The sequence below is a fragment of the Cryptomeria japonica genome, chromosome 6 (genome assembly GCF_030272615.1).
Source record: "Cryptomeria japonica chromosome 6, Sugi_1.0, whole genome shotgun sequence".
Lineage (NCBI taxonomy): Eukaryota > Viridiplantae > Streptophyta > Pinopsida > Cupressales > Cupressaceae > Cryptomeria > Cryptomeria japonica.
This window is the reverse complement of record NC_081410.1, coordinates 657,598,877-657,620,319: the sequence shown is the minus strand read 5'-3', so window position 1 is coordinate 657,620,319 and position 21,443 is coordinate 657,598,877. Positions and strand designations below refer to the sequence as shown.

General features: G+C 35.0%; 1 protein-coding gene across 2 annotated transcripts in view; it reads left to right on the top strand.

Moving 5' to 3' along the window:
- LOC131033169 (uncharacterized) overlaps window positions 1–12,440 on the top strand; it is a 34,030-nt gene extending 21,590 nt beyond the window's left edge. Inside the window, exon 15 of one of the 2 annotated variants that reach the window (XR_009103571.2) lies at window positions 12,291–12,440. The gene's annotated coding sequence lies outside the window, so the exon portion shown is untranslated. The remainder of the gene's footprint in view (window positions 1–12,290) is intronic. The other variant, XR_009103572.2, reaches the window with a different exon arrangement.
- The last annotated feature ends 9,003 nt before the right edge of the window (window positions 12,441–21,443 follow it).

The window sequence follows — 21,443 nt, the reverse complement described above, 5'->3', positions numbered from 1 at the left end:
CTCCCTCATTTTGAAGCAAATGAACTAGCCATGTCTCACCAATCTGCTAAATTGTGAGTCGATATAGATACAAAGCCTCAATATACAATCAAGGCTCGAGGCCTTTGCCGTTAATATGTCCATTCACATCATTTTCTAAGCAGTAAGCACATGCTTTCCATAGCCTTGCAAACATCTATTTAATTGTTCCCACTGCTAAATTAAACCTATCTAATGCTTGTAGGTCACAGGAGATGATTGACGACTCAGACTACTCACTTGCGTGATTAGAAATTAAATCTGCATCTGTATTAGCTTCCTTGAACACGTGTACACACCAAAATCCTTCAAAATTTATCAAATTCCTTCTAGCCACATGCTCGATTTCTAGCTAGGAGCATTTCTCCTACAATATCCAGGTTCAATAACCCTTTCTCTTTGCACAACTTCAAGCTTGCTATCAAGCTAATGAACTTCACACTGTTGTTTGTTTCGTTCAACATTTTCACTGAATTGCCCCAGACCAAATCACCTTGTCTCATTTTTGATTATGAATCTTGCAACAAACAAACTAAGATTCACTCATGAAGTGCCATTGAAACTGAGTTTTAGATGACCACAAGGAGGGAGGCACCACCTTGCCTTCTTTTGGTCATTTTTGTTTTTGATTGTGTCGCCCTTGGGGGGATAAGATGCAACCAAATTTTAGACATTTGCTCGTCCCAAGATACAATTTTATGGTTATTTTGATTGCCATCTTGGCATTCACATGTTCGCACAACCATCTCAATTTTATGTAAAATTGGCGCCACATTTGATATCTTATTGTAAAATAAGCGTGAGTTACTTTGTTTTCAAAGGTGCCAAATCAGTGTGGCAAGGATGGCAAACCACGACCCACCCAAAACCGCCGTTTTGTGGAGAATATGCCAACATTTAAAAATCTTCTTCAAGGTTCGTGGCAAAGGACCGTGGTAGTTTAACTTCCCCATGAAAAACTGCCAACATTCTTAGCCACCTTGCATTGCACCACTAGACGATCCAGGGTTTCTTTGTGATTGTAGCACATCAGACACTTGTATGGCCTCGAGAAATTGAGCTTCATCAAGCGGTCACCGGTAAGGATCTGGTTTTGCATTGCCAGCCAGACAAAAGCCCCAACCTTTGGGAGAATGTGGGGTTCCCAACAAAGTTCTGTTTGCCATTTACACCACTCCCACATCCTACTTGTCACTTCATAGCCAAGATTACAAGAGTAGTTACTAGACTTTGTTGCACACCATAATATTTTGTCCTCCCTCGACATAGGAACAGGATGCCTCGATGCCAATTTATCCATAAGAACTTTCATATAGTCGACATCCAACATAACCATCTCCTTTCGTTTGAAAGAAGTGATACCATCGTTTCACTCAATCAAAATGTAATCCAAACCTTCTTCTCGAATTTTGGTATTGTACTCTCTTTCGCATTGATCATGTTGGGAAGATCAATTAATGGTTTGTGTCGATTCAAGGAGTTAGTCTAGAAGTTGGCTATGCTCCCATCTTTGATTCTCTAGGATAAGTGCTTTGTGATAATTTCTCTTCATTAATTCATCAAATTCGAAATGGCAAATCCATGAGGTGGGTTGGCTATAGTCAAAATCCGTTTTGGGTTGGTGATAAACAAAAATAATCTCTATTGATTAGTTATTTCTTGTGCTGATTTTTTTGTGATCCCCATCGCAGAGAGCATGTATATTTGTATTGCAACAAGCACAAATTTGATCATTGTTATGTGTCCAGTCATGGTTAGCTATTTCTTCCCACACTTCTACAACACCCCTCAAAATTTTTCTTTTCATAGAGCCACAAAAAAGTGGTACCCCAAGTATGTCCTTGGTAGCTTTTCAATCCCAAATCCCAGTATCGTAGCGATTCTTCTTTGCATTGTTTGCCCTGTATAGAAGTAGAATATCCTAGATTTCTTGTTGTTGATCTGTTGTTTAGTGGCCTCACAATAATCCTTCAAAACCAATCTAATACTTGTGGCCTCATCCAGGAAGGCTTGTCCATACAAGATTGTATCATCCACAAATAATTGGTGGGTAAATGAGGTGAGTGAAGGAACCACTTTTATTTCACTCCATGATCCCGATCTGGTGACAGTTGTGATCTTTCTACTTAAAGCATCCACCATGTTCACGAATAAGAAAGGTTATAGGGGATCTTCTTGCTATAGCCCACGTCCACCTTTGGAAGAAACCACACAGGGAGCTATAGATTAGGATTAAATATTGGGGGGATGATATGCATGTGAACACCCATTCAATCCACTTATCACAAAATCCAATTTTCTTCATAATCAACATAAGAATCTCCATTGCATGTGATCATATGCTTTCTTCACATCTAATTTCAAGAACATTCCTCCCCCAGTGACAATCCCATATGCAATGTTTTTGTTAGGCACAAAGCTGCTTTGTTCCACCAAGATGATTCTTGGAAGGACTAGTTTTAACCTATTTGCCATTACGTTTGCCACAAATTTGTATATCTTGTTGCATAGTGAGATAGATTGGAAATTAAAAAAGATTGCACATCCCATCTCTTAGGGATCAAAGCAATGCTAGTCATTTCTTTTAAAATAATACCTTTCTTGATTCTTCCACAACCTCCAAGATATCTCTCGCCATGAAGTACCAACACTTTTGAAACATTAGGGCTGATAAAGCCATCAGGGCCTGGGGCCTTGTTTGGGTTCATTTGGAATGTGGTAGCTTTGACTTCTTTAAGGAGCCATGCACAATTAACATTTGATTGTCTTCATTATTGATTAATGTGGAGATTTCATTTATAAAATCACTATTCAAGGCCTTGGCATGACCATCACTTCCCAAAAGATTGTTGTAGAAGTACAATCCTTCGTTTTGAATGTTTGTTGCTTCTGTTAGAATTTTGCCATCTTTGTGAACGATCTGGGTGATTCTATTCCAACTTCTCTTCATTTTTGTTTTGTGAATTTTTGTAGTGTTGCAACATCCATCCTTTAGCCAAGATTCTTTGGATTTCAATCTCCAATAACTTCCTCTCTGGCTAAGACTTCATCATACTCGCTTACCAATTCTTTTTCTTTGTTGAATTCCAATTGAGAGATCCCATATTGAATGACATGCTCCCAACTTAGACTTAAAGTTGGTGAATTGCCCAACTTAGACTTAAGCTTAAGTTGGTGAATTACCCAACTTAGGTAAGCTCCCAACTTAGATTTAATCTTCAACCCCATGAAATTGACTAGGTATTTCCTTAAGTTGATGGAAATCACATCTTCAATCAATTCTTTTGCATAGACATCAAACATTCTCCCATTTGTAGGGCAATTGGTGTTGGTTGTAAATTTGAAAGTTTTAATAGATGAAACCTTTTTTTAGTCATTACCAATCAAGTAGGATCAAAGTACTTGGATGGTACAATTATGCCAAGCTTGAGATTATTCAAGTGTACTATGATTTGGATAGTTTTGGGATCTTTGCACTTCCAACCATTCTTCTTTAGACAAAGTTCTCTTATTGCGTTTGAATAAATATTTTAATCCCCAGTGGCTTGAATAATGGGATTTTGTATGTTCTTTAATTCTCCCATAAAATCAAATTTGGATCTTTTGTATCTAACTCTTGGGAAAATGAGTTATTAGAGGAGTCAATTTCTTTTTTATGTTTTCATAAACCTTGGATAGTTTTGTTTCTTGTTATGGATTTGTTGGTGAAGAATCCTAACCATATTTTGGATCCTTTATAATTGGGGCTTAATGAATTGAAAGAATCATTTTGGAGTAGAGCTACATCTTGTTTATATCTAATGGATACGTTAGGTAATTCACCATCTCATTATTATATACTACTTGAGCAGTCTTGCTATCATGGTTTAAAGTAGGTTTTGTAGTTATTTGAGGATTTCTCAAGGGTGGTGTACTAGGATTAATATTAGGGTTTGAAGAGGAAAGGGTTAACAATAGACCTTGGGATGAGGGATCCAATAGCCATCATTAAGATCACTAGCTTCTCCATGGTTGGGTTCAAAATTGCTAAAGATTCCTAGGTTACTATGGCTATTGGTTAGCTCATTATTGGGTTGGTACTTGTTGAGATGGCATTGGCCAGAGTGTAGGTGGATACCAATTTAGTGGAGGATGTGACCTATGACCCATTTGATTATGCTAAAAGGAATTCAAATATGATGAATCATTTTGAATACCTAATACCATGGTATGGAGGCCTTGGTTTTCATGACTATTGTTGTTTTATAAACTACACAAGTCTTTGTTTTGGTCCATCCATTTATAAATGTGTTTTACTTCAAGGTGCTAGTAATCTCTATTTTATTTAATGGGATTTACCATTTCGATGCTTCTTTTGATAATGGGACAATGGATGGCTATAACTTCTTTTGCCTCTTCTTTTCCGCTTGTATGTAATGTGTCTAATTGTATAGCCATTATATTCACAATACATATTAACTCCGCCAATACCTCATTAGGTTCTTCTTTTGTGACATTACCAAAATTTCCAATAGTATTGACAACCTGAGACAATACATAAAATGATCTTTGGCTCTTGCCATAAATGTCATTGAAACCCAGTTGAGAAACATTTTATCCCATTAAATATAGGGCTTCTATTTAATTGCATGACTTAATATTTACTTCGACATTGCCTAGATCTTTGAAGATTTGAAGCATGTTTTGGCAATGTAATTTTCTAATGCTTCATGTTCCATTTGTAAGATACAAAAGATTTTGTGTCACAAGTAATCTCATGCTTCATAAAATTGTGATATTTCCTTAAGAACCTTTCTTTCAATTGTGCCCCCATTTTAGTTCAATTATTCTCGAGTTACATTAATGGTTACCATACAATGTGGTAAACAACTTTAACATTCATATAATCTGTTAGGACAACATCTCATCTTGAATGAAATAATCTAAACACTTACTTCTATCCACCATAACCGGTTCCTTACAAGCTTTCCAAGGTTCTGCAAAATCCGAGTCATCCTTATACAAGTTCTTCAATTTTTCAAAACCTATTATCTCCACTCGCATCTCTGTCAACAAATTCCTTCTACTCAAACCATCAACAACTCTATTTGACTTCCCACTTCTATGCTTTAACACAAAGGTATAACTCTGCAAGAATTCCACCCATCTCATGTGTCTCCGAGTCAACTTACTCTGATTGTTCAAATACTACAAAGCTTGGTGATTGGTATACAACATAAACTCCTTAGGCAACAAATAATGTCTCCACTTCTTCAATGTTTGAATTATCGCATAAAGCTCTTGATCATACACAAAATATCTTCTTGCATCATTCAACTTTTCATTGAAATATGCTACGAGTCTTCCTTCCTGACTTAACACTGCTCCAATTGCATTCCCACTTGCATCACAATCCACTGGAAACCGGTAAAGCCAAGACAGGCTGCTCTGTCACCTTTTGCTTCAACAATTCAAAACTTGTATTTGCTCCAGTTGTCCACTTGAAATCCTTCATATCCCCTCTCATTGCTTCTGTCATAGGGCTACAAATTGAACTGAAATTTTCGATAAACTTTCGGTAGAGCTAGCTGATCCATGAAATGATCTTACCTCTCCAATGCTTTCTGGTGTAGGTCATTCAACAATTGCTCTTACTTTCTCAGGATCCATCTTCAATCCATCTTTAGATATCACAAATCCCAAATAGACTAACTTTTCCTTCATGAAACTGTACTTCTTAATGTTTATCAACAACTTTTCTTCTCTCAACCTTTGCAAAACTTCTCACAAATACAACGTATGTTCTTCTATGGTCTTATTGAATATCAAAATGTCATCCAAATATACAATAAAAAACTTACCCAAAAATTTCTTCAATACCTCGTTCATCAACCTCATGAAAGTACTCGGTGCATTAGTCAATCCAAAAGGCATCACCAACCATTCATACAATCCTTCATTTGTCTTGTATGCTGTCTTCTTTCATCTCCTTCTCTGATTCTGATATGATGGTATCCACTTTTCAAATCTATCTTTGTGTCGTATTTGGCTCCACTCAAACAATCCATTATGTCATCCATCCCAGGCAAGGGAAATCTGTACTTTATTGTGATCTTGTTTATCGTTCTAGAGTCGGTACACATCCTCCATTCTCCATTCTTCTTAGGTGCTAACACTATTGGTACTGCACAAGGACTCAAACTTTCTTTGATCAAACATTTCCTCAACAATTCCTGTACTTTGTCTATTCAACTCCTCATTTTCTGCCAGTGTCATCCAGTGTGCTGCTTTATTAGGCAAACTAGCTTTGGGAATCAGGTCCATGCAATGACTGATACTTCTCATAGGGGGTAATCCATCAGGCACATTATCCGAAATGATATCTCCATACTCTGCCAACATCTCGTTTATCTCCTCTGGTTGTTCTTCTTCATGCTTCAGATCTTTATTCTTCTTAGGCACTATCGAAAATCATACATTCTCATGTCTCATCCCATTCACCAAACATATTCTAGCACTTGTACAAACTTCACTCTTCAAAGGCTCTTCCAAGGGCAACAAGGTCGGCTTCATCCATTTGCAACAATTGTGTATATGTTCTTCCTCCCATCATGTATTGCCTGTCTATCAAACTGTCAAGGTCTACCCAACAATATATGACATATATCCATAGGCATAATATCACACAAAACTTCATTATGATAAGATCTAATCTTCAATTTCACCAAACTTTGTTCACTTACTAGTATCTTATGATCATTTCGAATCCATGCTATCTGATAAAGCTTAGGGTGCTTCAATCTCTCCAAATTCAGCTTATTCACAATCTCCTCCGAAATAAGATTATCCGAACTACGACTATCAATAATAACTTTACAACACTTAACAGATACCTGACATCTGGTTTTGAACAAATTCCTCCTTTGGAAGGGCTCCTCATCATCTCCGGTATGACACAAAGCTCTCCTTATCACCAACATTTCTCCATCTTCCGGTTTATTAACTGATTTGGTATAGTCTTCTTCCAACAATGCTGTCCTTCCAGTGTTCTCGTTCTTCTTACATTCAAAAGCATGATGTCCTTCTCCTCCACACTAGTAAGCAAGTTCCTCTAAACACTCTTTGATCTTGTCTTCTGTCATCTTTCCTGTAACCCTCATTCCGATAACCATCAAGTTCTCTTCTCTGGTAAAAATTTCTATCATTCTTCCGATATGAACTTCCATATTTGCTAACTTCTTTATTTTTATTTTGATCTGTACAGGGTCCTCTTCCTCTAGAATAGCTTCTCCCTCTACCTCTTTGCTTTTGCTCATGTCTTTTGTTCAACATCTCCTCTGCTTTTAGGCCATATTGATAAGGCTCTTCAACACTTTGCAACTTGATTAGACTGAGTTCATCTTGTATAGACATCTGCAACCCATTTAGGTACCAAGCAGCTTGTTCATTCTCGTCATCAATATATTCGGATTTGATATTCAACTTGTAGAATGCTTTGGTATATTAATTCACACTAGATTCCTTCTGTTTCAGGTTTTGCAACTTCCGGAACAGATTCACCCGATGATCGGCATGCATAAACTTTATTTTCAACTTGTTGACCATCCGTTCCCAAGATTTGATCTTCTCTTTACCTCTTCTCTATCTATCTACCTTTAAATGTTTCCACCAAAGAGATGCACGACCTTTCAACTTATTGCAAGCATATCTTACCTTCTTATCTACTGCGGTGCCTTCAAAATCAAAATACTTTTCCATCTTCGTGATCCAATCTAACAATTCATCCAAGTCCAACTTGCCATCATAATCTGGTGGGGTAAAATGTGGTCTGGTATTCACTCTTGACAATGCTCTTATAAACCTCTCTTCATCCGGATCATTCGCTGGTGGATTTGCTCCTTCCTCTTCAGCTACTTGCGGACTTAGGATAAAGTAGATGAAAATGTCCACGAACAAAATCCGGCTCTCCAAGATCCGATGAGAAAACTTCAAGAAACGCAGAAAGAAATGTTGTTACTACAAAACAGGTAACAAACTGAGAAGAAAATATTTTTGGTTGATGCAAGATTGCCATGAACCAGGGATGCTCTTGCATCACAAAGGATTTGAGGTCAATGCTTGTAGGCCCATTTGGGCACTCAATCACTAGTAAAATTTGTTCAATGTTAATATGATAACATAAGCTTTATAAAGATGAATGTATACAATGCATAGACCATTAACTTTTGTGGCTATATCATAAATGCACATAACTTGAGTAGGTAAAAGTTAGAAATAATCGTGTTGACGATAAATTAACTCCTAGCTTAATCCTCTGGGAAGTGGGAAGTCTACTTGCAAAAGGTGAAATTAATTAGCTTTAGAAAGATGAATGTACAATATGCATAAACAACTAAAGTTTGCGAAAAAAACCCTTATTACATAATCAATTCATATAATGGGTGACGAAGAAAGAAATATGATGAATGATATTGAGGACATAAATTCTTAGCTTAAACCAATAGAAGTCTACATATAAAAAATAAATAAATTTAATAAAAGTAAGAAAATGTTGATACATAACATGAAAGATACATTACCAATTTGTAATGGTATTTCATAGCTTCCCACTCATTTCTATTCATTCAATATTATAGATCCAAATATCTATGAATCTAACAATAAATATTTCACAAAAATGAACTCATCAAACAAAAGTTTGCGACAACGAAGAAATAAAATCTTTTATAATTAGAAGGAGATTTATTCCTTTTGCTTATATTATTGTGCTAGCCCGAATTGGTATAGACATTTAATTTTTTTTTTTAATGTTGACTTTGTTTAGTAAAAATACATTAAAGTTAAAAAATGAAACCACTTAGATTGATTCGATTATAAAATCACATGTAGCTTTAGTCTCATACATTCATTGCAACCCTTGTTCCATTAATTAGCATTAGTTTCAAGCTTGTTTTCACTTAATTATGCATGTTGTATCTCCACACATAATTCTCTTGCACCCTTGTGTAATAATGCTCATAGTAGAGCAACTTTGTTCATCATTGTTTTGAGTACTTATGCATTGTTGTGTATTATTGCTTTCTAATATAATGTGATCCTACTTAGGGTTGCACATGTTCTCACCCAATTATTAATAAGTGTCACCTATTTTGTGTCACATAGTCTTGTGTTCTAAATGGCATACAATTGACAAGCCTATGGTACAATTGACACCAAATAGGTTTGACATCTAGCACCGACCCAACATGTAAAGAGCACCAAATACACAAACCTTGTGTGTTTTATTGTTGAAGCGATTCATTTGTATAGATACCTATATTGTACAAGGTAACCAAAAAAATTGTTCAATACATTGTACAAATCTCCCATGCAATATATTTTCCTTCAAATTTTTCTGTGCACAGTGAATGTAACTTTGCATTGTTTATGATTTCATGTGCATTAGTTTTAAATCATGTAGATTACAAGCTACTCTACAAATTTGTCCTTTGATTCACTTAGGAATTGAATCATACATATCTTGTTTTTAACTAATGTTAAAATCGTTAGATTATAGGTCTCATCGTTTAGGTTGATTTGTAAATCAAAATTAGACAATGGTTATTGCACACTTTATTAATGAGAAATGACAAACATTTATAGTCAATTACATTGACAATGTTTCTAAAAGAAATCGAGAAAAATAGAAATAGAAAGATTCTAACTAAACTGAACTAAAAGAATCTAAAGTAATATGATATAATATCGACCATTAGTAATATAGATATTTATTGTAACACCCTCCCTTAATGGTCAATTTGTCAACAACACCAAGTTGCCCCCTAAATTTAACAAACTTATCTGGGCAGACTTGGTGAGAATATTTGTAGTTTGTTCCTCTGTCGAAACGTACTACATTTGAACTGATCCTTCTTCTACCAGCTTGCGGATGTAGTGACAATGAAACTCAACATGTTTGGTACGCTCATGGAAGACTGAATTTTTGGCTAGTTTGATCACCACTTGATTATCAGTGTACACGAGAAGACTTGATTGAGTCATTTGCATATCGGAAAGCATCCTTCATAGCCAAATTGCCTCACACACTACCTTAATTGTTCCCCAATATTTTGCGTTAATCGAGGAAAGAGCCACTGCCTGTTGCCTCTTGCTGGTCCATGTTATAGCATCTATACGCAAACCGAATACGTACCCAAAAGCGGATTTTCTGTCATCCATTAAATCAACCCAATCAGCTTTGGATCCTTGCACTTGTTATACAAAATGCCAAAATCTGAAGTGCCCTTCACATATCGTAGCACATGCTTCGTTGCAACCCAATGATCAACTTTTGAGGCAGTCATGAAGCGAGAAATGTAGCTCACGACAAAACTGAGATCAATTCTAGTAATAGTGAGGTAGATGAGGTTGCCCACTAGTTGCTTGAATGATGTTTCATCCACCTTAGGTGAATTAGATTTGACAATGTCAAAAGCTTGACACAAAATCATGAAAAAGCAATAAAGAAAATGATTTTTATTCTCCGAACATCTTAGTTTCAAAACAAGTACAAAATAAGCAAGATTGTAACCATAACATCATTCACACATCATGTGAACAATTATCTATGTAACCATGACAACACAATGCACAAACCTCATGGATGCAGTATGAGTCCTACATGAGTGTGTGGTGTATACCGTCATACATATTATTGCCAAATGGGCAAGACATTTCTACCTCATATAAGTTCTCGTCTTCAACATATATCTGCACTCACTTCCACTTAGATCCACATCAGTAGGTTAGTCCCATAAATCATAGTTGAAGCACACAAAATTAAACTTAGAATCATAACATGATAATTTAACAACATTTCCATTCAATTACATCTCTATGCATTTGAATTAACCATTTATTGTACCAATCACACATATAACTAACCATATAATTAACCATAAGGTGATGTTCAATAGTCTTATCAAATTCATACCAAATAATAAATGTAGCAAAGGTTGAGATATGAGATAGAAACATATATTGTAGTTTCTTTACTATACTTGAAAGTTTGTATAAAAAGGACACTACATTAACTATATTTTATTTAGTTACAATAATTCATATAAAAGATAAAACTAGGTTTTTGTGACATGTGATTTATGTTAATGTGATAGGAAATTCAACTTTCAAAGGAAACATTTTCCTTTTGTAAAGCTTAATTTATTACCCCACACATGCAAGCCTAGGGGAAAAGAAGGTGCAATGAAAAGAACAACTCCCACACCAATCCCTCATTGCCAAAATCAGACTGAACAAAATCGACACCCACCATTAATTTTTTAACCTCAACAGCTCCCTGAGAAACACAAGCACCATCTGGTCGTCAAATTCTTCCGGAACAAGAGCCACGAGCTCCATCTTATCCTCATTATTATTGAATGAAACCATTGAGGGGTGGAGAAAGCCTTCTCTTAGTAGATCTCCTTTAAACACTATTGCATTTGTCTTGTCAACATCTTCACTCCCTTGCGCCTTCAGATGAGCTTGCAATAGTATTTCAAGGAGCAATTCATCCTCCTCAACCCAATCACTTGTCCAAACATTTGCCATAGGGAGAACATCATGAAAATCGCCATCGTTTGCTTCTAAATTGTCGTCATCTCTGCTTGAAACATTACTAGAGGGCAATCCCCTTGTAGTCACGACTAGGGTTTGTGCCGTTGCTACACCCATCTTTGGGAAAAATATATATTTTGCCACAAGAAGCACAACATGAAAATCATCATCTTTTAGCTTTTGAATCAGTACCATCTTCGCCTGAATCAATATCGTTAGAGGAAAATGACCTTAGGGTTTGTTCCACTATCACACTTGTCACACCCATCTCTTAGGATTCTTATGTTGTTTTGTCTTTTAATAGAAAAAATAATGCTAAGGACAAAAAGTTTCACAAAAAATGAAATAGCTATTTAGTTGGCTTTTATAATAATTGCAATTATCATCTTTCCATTGTAACTATAGAAAATCAGGTGAAGAATGACTTACTAATTCTCATGTCTTGGCATCTCATATTATCCAATGGGATAGTTTTGCAATCACATCATCTATTGTGTTTAAAAAATCATGAAAAATAAACAATTTACAAGGAGGCCTTTTTACTTATTATTGTACTATTTATGAATAAAGTCAAGTTGTGAATTTTTATTTTAATATTTATTCATGATCAATTTGCCATTTCAGATATAAATTTATGATTATGATTATATTTTACTTTCTTTGACAATACTAAGACTTATGTGTCCTTGTGTATATAGATGCATTTACAAACACCAAGCATAGACGAGGATAATGCAAGAGGACCGACAACCTTCAATTGTATTGAAAGTGAGATAATCCACACACCACTTTTATATTGGGGTATTATATGCGAAGTATATTTTATCGATTTATGAATTTGGTTTGTTCTTTGTTTATTGTAAAGTCCATCGAAAACTACGTTAATGAAGTCTAAATATAGGTTCAATTTTTTTATAGTTGATTACAAGATTAATTATAAGTTTAAGTAGCTAGACTTCAATAGACATTGATAGCACCCAATGATAAATATATTGAATATTTATAACTCCATGATGTCTGCATGAGCTCTACGCATGGAGACATGTGTCCTTAAACATTGTCAAGTAAATTGATTCGTTAATTTAATTTATTATCCACAATAATATAATTCCATGGGTAAGAATAGTTCCGTAGGCTTATTACTAAGTCCTTCATGGCATCCATTGTGTGGGACAACATTTCCATCTAAGGTCTACGAGAGTACCAATTAATTAATTGATTAATCATTAAAGATTTATTTTTCGTTTAATAAAATTCTAAGGTCCCAATGGTTCACAATAGGTCTAATATATTAAACACTTATATTGCCCAATGAACAAAAATGTCTCTTTTAAGAATGATTAGTTTCAAACTCTCAAACCTAGTCCTAGCCACCAAGGGTATCACAACAAAATCTTGGAGGAGAGAAAAAATATAGACACATAGATCATGGCGTTAACTGATTCATTTAAATATTAATTCGTGAACACATACACCCTTTACATGTAGACTATGCTTTACCATAAATCACCTAGCTTCTAATTGTCCACTCTTTTGGCACAAGGGTGTGACGATGTGGTTGAGGAATACATGCGAAGATTACTTGACTATTCATGCTTTAAATGTTCTAGTTGATGGTTTTTATATTGACAAGTTTTCTTAGGATGTTTTATATTTTGTTCCAACTTCAACTTCTCATTTGACCAATGCAAGTTTTGGTGATTTCTATTCATGCTCTTCCTTTGACTCCTATTGGTTAGCCTGACCTACCTTCTTCTTTAGTTGCTTGGTTTTCTATTAAATTGGCTTTGAATCACCTTCAACTTTCCCTTTGTGGCATTTGCTTGACATTCATTGGTTCTTGTTATTCCTATGGAGGGGCTTTTCATGGGGTAATCGCCTCGCTTGTAGATGCAAGAGCATCCAGTGGTGTAAGGGCAATATTGCATCACCTAAAAATGCTGAAGGTGGGTTTGAATTTTGAGTAGGCAAAAATAATCACCTAATAATTTTAGTAGGTTGGCATATATGGACATGAAAACTTATACCATGGAGCAAAATTGGAAAAAAAATAAATGGTGAAAGAATTCTCAATATCATGTATCGTTTAGGAGATATTAAAGTTTTCATCCTAGATTTGTTTTTCTATAAAGTTTCAAACTTAAATTTGAAAACTGTAGAAGCCTCTTAAAAGTTGGAAAAATGGGTGAAATGATCTTCAAATGATTTTGTAATCGTAGATATCTTCATGACCTTTCCAATGATATATTACAATAGCAAATTAGATGCTCGAGTCAAAATTTATGGCTCTTGGAAGTTGTGCTAGTGAAATTCAAATTTTAAATGAAAATTCTTCCTAGGCAAGAAAATGAATAGTTATAGCTACTGAAACATTCTAAGGTGTTTATTGGTGCCAAATAAAGAGGGGAGGAAAAGTTATAGAGGATGGCCCCATCATTGTAGATTGTGGCTTCAAATTGTAGAGTTTTCTTAGAGAGTTGATTTTTTTTTTTTTTTTTTTTCTAATGTTTTAAGCCCATGTTGTAACATTGCAATTTTGTAAATCTATAATTCCATTTTATTGAAGAAATTGAAAGTGGGCTATTTTTCTTTTTGCTCTTTTGTGTTATTATATGTTGTGCTATGTGTTAGTGTTGGGTGTAATAGCCCTTCATCCTGTGGTATCAGAGTGAGAGTTCTTGACCATGTAAATAGATTGTCGAACATGAGGCAATTTGCACCAACACCTGTGGTTGTGGATTTGTGAGAAAAGTTGATCAAAATGGCTCCACAAAGAAATCGTGGTGGTGGAAGAAATGTTGTCATAATAGGTGAGGGTTTTGGAGCCCTATAGAGACAAGTTCAATCATTGCATGAGGAGCTGTGCATAGGGTTTGAGCCAAGAGGAAGAGATGAATGTGAAGATGAAGTTGAAGAAGAGGGACATTTAGAAGATGAGAAAGAGGCAATAGATCTTAAGCAAGTTAGATTGTTGAAGGCCATCTCCAAGATTGGAAAAAAGGCCAAAGATTGAAGTTTCCACATTTGATGGAAATTGTAATCTAAAAGAGTTGATTGATTGGACTAATGATATGGACGAATGTTGGAGTAATTAGGACACATTTATCTAATTATTAATTAATTAGGTCCTTTAATTACTATTTCACTTAAGTTAAACTTAGGTTTTTTTTTGTTATCTAGAGTTTGCTTTTCTAGGTGTAGTTGGGCTAATTTAGCTCCTACTTTGCATTGCTTTAGCTCTCCTAATTTTAGCATAAGGGTTTGCACTTAGGGTTTCATTCATCCTTTATAAGGATTCATTCATTCATTGTAATAGTATCTCCAATATTGTTTTTTGCAATAATATAGCATTCTGTGGTTGTTATAGAGCATATAATCTTTGCTTGATCTCTTTTGTGTGATAGGTGTTTTATTTATAGATGAATCTTGGCTCCTATGGTTGATCATCAACTTTTACATGGTGTCAGAGATCAATCTTTTCTCTTACATGATATTAGAGCTTCAAATTTGTCAAGTTCCTATCTGTATGCTTGGGGGATCCAACATAGGGTGAATTCTTTGTGCATATTGGGATCAAATAGAGGTTGCCATTGTGTTTGCAGCGTCAAAAAACCCTAAGATCTTCTATTGTTTCATCAAAATCTAAGCAGTTGAAAGTTCGGGTCAAATAGGTTGAGGGCACAAAAATTGAGGGGCAATAGAAAAATTTGAGCACTTTGGTTGACAACTTATGAAGCATTCACCCTCTGTTTTGACGCATTCACAACAGAGGCGTAGACACAACACATAACGACTTCGAAAAGATATAAAACCTGAAAAAACACAAATTAAATAAACTATAAAATAGAAATCTCATTCCACCAACATATAATCACCAAGACAACCTCAACAATAAGCAAAACAGAGTTTCATAAGAATCTATATAACAAATTAATCAAAACGAAAAACTGGAATTTTCCTAGAACATCAAAACATCGTGCAATCACTCAACAACGATCTCAAACTAAAAATTACTATCGCAAAACTTCTACAACAAACTGGCCTCAAAAGAAGCACACATAAATATTCATACACATTTAATGAACGAAATGCCAAGGCAAAGACTCAAATTTATTCTAGAGTTTTGAAGACAACATGCAAATGTTTAACGAGCAATCTTTCTTTTGAAAAAAAATACATAAAAGAAACATAGATACATAAGATCGCCAACTTGGAAGAAAGAAGTAGACAAAAGATTTGAAAAGAAAGGCGATCCCGCATGATCAATCAATCTACAACAACAAACAACTTCCTTCAATGCAAAGACAACTTACTAAGCAATCCCAACAACTCCTCAACCCATGCTTAAGCACATGCAAGAAAACTTCTTCGAAATCCAAGTTCAAAACTTCATTTTTGAAAACCAAATCTCGCAAATTCTCCAGAAAACACAACTTCTCCAATTCTTTCCAAAATCCCGCTACTTGAACAAAACCACCATCCAAAACCAAAAACCATTCCTAAAAGACCAAAACTCATGCAAGACTCAAAAATCCATCCTTTCCTCTCACACTAGGTATCCCAAATGGCAACTTCCCATGCAACACTAGTTCACTTCTTGTGTAGTCGAAAGAAAAAGGGAAACAAATATTAATTACCAAATCCCCGTCCAAAAATATCTAACAAATATAGAATAAACAAAATAATTAAATTTATAAATAAACATAAATTCAATAATAATATAATTCTATAAAATAATAATTAATATAATATTATATGTTCACAATAAGTGTGTGTGTGTATACAAAAGGGCTATGTAATATAATAAATTAATTAGTCACCACAACTCTATAAAATTAATCCAACACAAAGATTAAATAAAATACAACATACTTAAACCACATAACACCTAACAAGGTGACTTAAGCTAAACACTAGAATTGACAAGGCATCAAATATGTTTAGAATGTGATGGGAACTTATGTCACCTTTGATCAACTGCCAATGGGATTAGAGGTACGCTCAGAGCTGCGAGACCAGGTGGAGTCGATGCCTAGTACTTGCATCCCACATAACACCAAACGTCTATATATAGTATATATACATAAACAAAGTAAACAAATAGGTGAAAGCGAACCACAACATCACACCTTGCTCATAAATGAGTGATGTGACATCATCTCTTTTACGTTCACAGTAACAATGCAATCATGATAAAGACATAGCATCATCAATAACATCATCATATCTATTATAAACATGAAGTAGGATTATCACATAACAAAAAATCATGATCAATAAATATAAGCCTCATCACATGATAATGAGTAAACATATTGTTGGTTAACCAATTTGTCCTTCGTAAATACCTTTTAAAAATGACTCCCAAATGCCCAAATTGAAAGACAAAAAAAAGAACCAACAGTTGAGTCACTTGCAATGGTGAGTGCAAGTGCTCTCTGAATTTTGATACGAAGGTACAACTCCCTTCGTTGGATAAAATGTATATTTTCTGAATATGCTTTTAACCAGAAAGCAATAAAGGAAAACTAACATCTACCCATAACCATGAAAGTAGCTGTGAAAAACAGATTATAATGAAGTGAATGAAGATAAGTAAAACACAGTTTAATTACCCACACCCACGAAAATACCCTTTCCAATAAATCAAAATGCTTTGGACTTAGATCGAGTCTCTCTCATGCCTCAAAGGACAAAGGGGATCAAAATATCCAGACAAAGAGCTAACAACAAATTTCTTTCCAATATACAAATTATTTTTTAAATCAAAGTTTCAGAATCAAATGCATATACATAGTGTGATGTAACCGAAAAGACAATGAAATGTAATTACAAGAGAAACAAATCTCATTGTAATCAAAAGAAAATATTGACAAATGCATAGATCAACAAAATCTTCTTCATTCCATCAATGCCAAAATGTGAGCTCACAGAGTCAACACTTTTGAAAAATAAAACTATGCAGTCCAGAAAACAATGCTACCCCCTCTTTTTTACAACAAGAAGAGAAAAAAAATAAGCCCTTCTCTTTTCTTTCATTACATATATATAGCCTCTTTCAGTTATCAAGAACTGATTCAAGAAAAGATTATTAATTAATCTTTTCTTTTACCTTTTATCTTCTTCCCGACAACTCTTCTTCTTTATCAGCTTCAAAATTTTTATCCTCCATTCCTTTCTAAGAAATATTTGTAGAAAAATTAAATTAAACACATCTAATTATGTGTTGACAGGTGGACATATTTTTTATATCTCGAGGATAAATTATTATCTGGATCTCCATTTCAAAAGAGTCCCCACCGTGAGTTTCTCATAATATTTTTTTTCTCAGAATTTTTTATAGACCCGTACTCAGAGATCAATAACTTTTGAATGCAATAATGTTTTGCCAATCACTCCATTAAGGATTTAGAAAACTAGGTTTCTTAAAACATATCAAAAATTCAGTGCGATCCAACAGTTGAATTTAGAGTTATGCCCCCCGCACAGAGATTGATTTTTCTGTCTCAAAAAATTCATGGTTACAGGTTGCATTGAAAATTACAAACAATATGTTGGCAATTGACACTCATTGGATTCATATGTTGTCATTGATGGCAACAAGATTCTATAGAAAGCATACACCGACATATATCGACAGATACCGGCACCGACACCGACATTCAACACTTCAGTGAAGTCGACATCAGTCTAGGATCCGGGAAAAGTTTTATTTGTAAAATCATTTTGTAATTATTGTATAGAGCCGACATCAGTCTAGGATCTGCGAAAAGTTTTATTTGTAAAATCATTTTGTAATTATTGTATAGAGCCGACATTGAATATCTTTTGTAATGTGTTGTAAGCCGACATAAGACATATTGTTTGTAAAGGGTATATAAGTCAGTTTATTAGGTCATTTTGATATAGGACAATGAAAACAACGAATGTGGAGAGGAAAAGTGATGCAAATGATATGTATGTAGATCATTTGTATGCTAGATCATTTGCATGCGAAAGTAATATCATGCAATGGTAAGTAAATGACTTGTAAAGCTTTCTTAGAGTAAGGGAGATATTGATAAAAGGGTTTACGGTTTATAAACCGGTATTGAACAAAGCTATAACCGAAACTCTTTTTGGCATTGCAGATACATTTTGTGAGTTCACCATTATTGTTTTATCTCAACAGAAGCCTATAGTCAGTGAAGCTCTTTTGTGTTGAGAAGTGTGCTCTAAACAATGTACCTTCCTGCATGTGCAGGCCCCCATGCTATGTAATATATTTCATATAGCCAGTGAATTGATATTGTGGGTCACAAATCCCATCGTGGTTTTTCCTCTTTGAGGTTTTCCACGTATAAAATTCAGTGTGTTACGGTGTTCATTCATGTGGTTGGTTTATTTACTTCATGTTATATGTTTCTTCATTTACTGGTTTATATGTGTATGTTATAATAAGGTAAAATCTTATATCACCGACAGAACACTGACTCACCCCCCCTCTCAGTGTTCTTGGATTCCTTCTTTTCCAACACAATATACATGCCAATGCTATTGGATTATTGCACTTGCTGAATTTTGAACTCACACACTTTGAACCCGCATCTGTTTAATTTGATGAATCTCTGAATTCTAAATTCGAACCTCTGAAATTGAACCTGCGAACCTTGAACTTTGAACCTGCAGACCTTGAACTTTGAACCTTGAACCTGTGGGGTTCAATCAGAAGGTTCAAAATTACAGACTTTGTCCACAATACACTTCACTTATCACCTTGTCTTCACATTTAGTTGCGCGTTGAACTTTTGAACCTTGAACCTTGAACCAAAGAAGGTTCAAAGTTAAAGTTCAATGACCAAAAATTACAAAGACCTTACACTCATAAAAATTAAAGCTGCGATACAACCTGCTCCAGTTGAACTTCGAACTTTGAACTTTAACTTTGAACCCGAACTTTGAACTGTTGAAATTGTTTCAATGGTTCAATGTTAAACCTAAGGCATGACATTAATCCTTTGGGCTGCCATAGAAAAATTTGCATAACTTTTTACTGAGGGCTTCGTTTCTTGTGAAATTTTAAGTGTAGAATTAGTAAGCCAAGTAGAGCATAACCTAGAAATCATTTTTGCATATGACACATAAGACTTTGGGATTTAATTGTTTGGGCATATGGGTAACCCAAAAATAAAAGCATTAAAATCTCCTAGCCGACATGGAGTTTGACCATAAAAACTGGTCATTTTGGAGAAAAGGAGGTTAAAATTATCTCTAGAAAAGGATTTTTTGTCATCTTTCACATAATATGAAAAATAATGATTTTTTTTGTGACTGACAAGTAGGGGATGTCCATGAAGGTTCTTAAAAGTGTGAACAAAGGTGACCAACACTTTCAACATTAAAACATTAGCAATAACTAGTTTTTAGTTGATTATGAGGCTTTAGGCACGAGCAAAAATATAGGGGTAACACATATATAACCAAATACAACTCTAACATCATCATAGTCTTGAGTATATCATCTTCCAACATAGAAATATATTGTATCAAAGTCACCACATAATATCTCAATAGAAAAGAGTCTAAACAAGTCCATAAGTGTTCATAGTATACATCATAAAATAGTGTGTCATGGATGGGCACTATATCCTCCCCCCAGGTCTGGGCTTACTCTTGGAAGCCTAAGAACAACTAGGGAAAAAGCTCCCTCATCCACGTTGCATCCTCCCATGTCCTTGAAGATTCATCACTCGGGTCCCATTGGACCCTTACCTGCTCAATGTTGTGACCCTTGAGGGTCAGCCCCTAACCCTGAAGAATGCGCATGGGCTCCAAAGAAAGCTGCCTGTCCTCTACTTGCAAGGCATTCCAATGCAAAATATGGGTCACAATAGGGAAATAGGGCCCCAAAAATTAAACATGGAATACATCGTGGATGCGTGACAGGCTAGGCGAGTAGGCAAGACGATAAGCAGGGTACCAACTTAGAGCCTTTTCCATAATGAATAGGACTCTTTCATGGGCAAACTCTCAAAAACACCTAATCTCCTATGGAGAATTGTCGATCCACACGGTGAGCCCTCCAAGCCCTAAATACCAATAATTTATTTTTAACCCATAACTTCATCACACAAGCTCTAAATTGGGGAAACTGTATATCATTGGAAAGATGGTTTTGGTTTCCATTTGCTCGTGGCGGTGGCTTTCTTAGACCCTGTACCAATTTTCCATACCGAGCGTCCAAAGTCAACCTTCATTGATGCGCTTTCAGGGCCATATATTACACACCTGAGCTCTATTTTTTAAAAACTAGATATTGTTGGAAAGCTCTGGGAGTCCCTATCCAGAAAGTAGGTCTATTTTTCTAGATTTTGCCCTAGGTACATTTTATTGATTTTTTTTTGATTTTTTCACTATCTACTTAATTACTTAGATGTTTTAGCACATGGGATGGATCTGTTTGTTGGATAGGCTTCTATTTGATGTGCTTTACATGCTTTGAGAGTTTTGGGGTCTGGAAATTTCATTTGAGGAGGTATAATGGGTTCTGTTGTTCACCCTTCTATTAAACTAAACTTAGCTCCTTTAATTACCTTTTCACTTGAGCTAAACTTAGGTGATTAATTAGGTCCTTTAATCTTTTTCACTTAATCTAAACTTAGGTTCTTTTTTGTTATTTAGAGTTTTTTTTTTCTAGTTCTAGTTGAGCTTAATTTAACTCCTACTTTGCATTGCTTTAGTTCTCCTAATTTTAGCATTAGGGTTTTTACGTAGGGTTTCATTCATCCTTTATATGAATTCATTCATTCATTGTAATTATATCTCCAATATTGTTTTGTGTAATAATACATAACTCTTTAGTTGTTATAAAG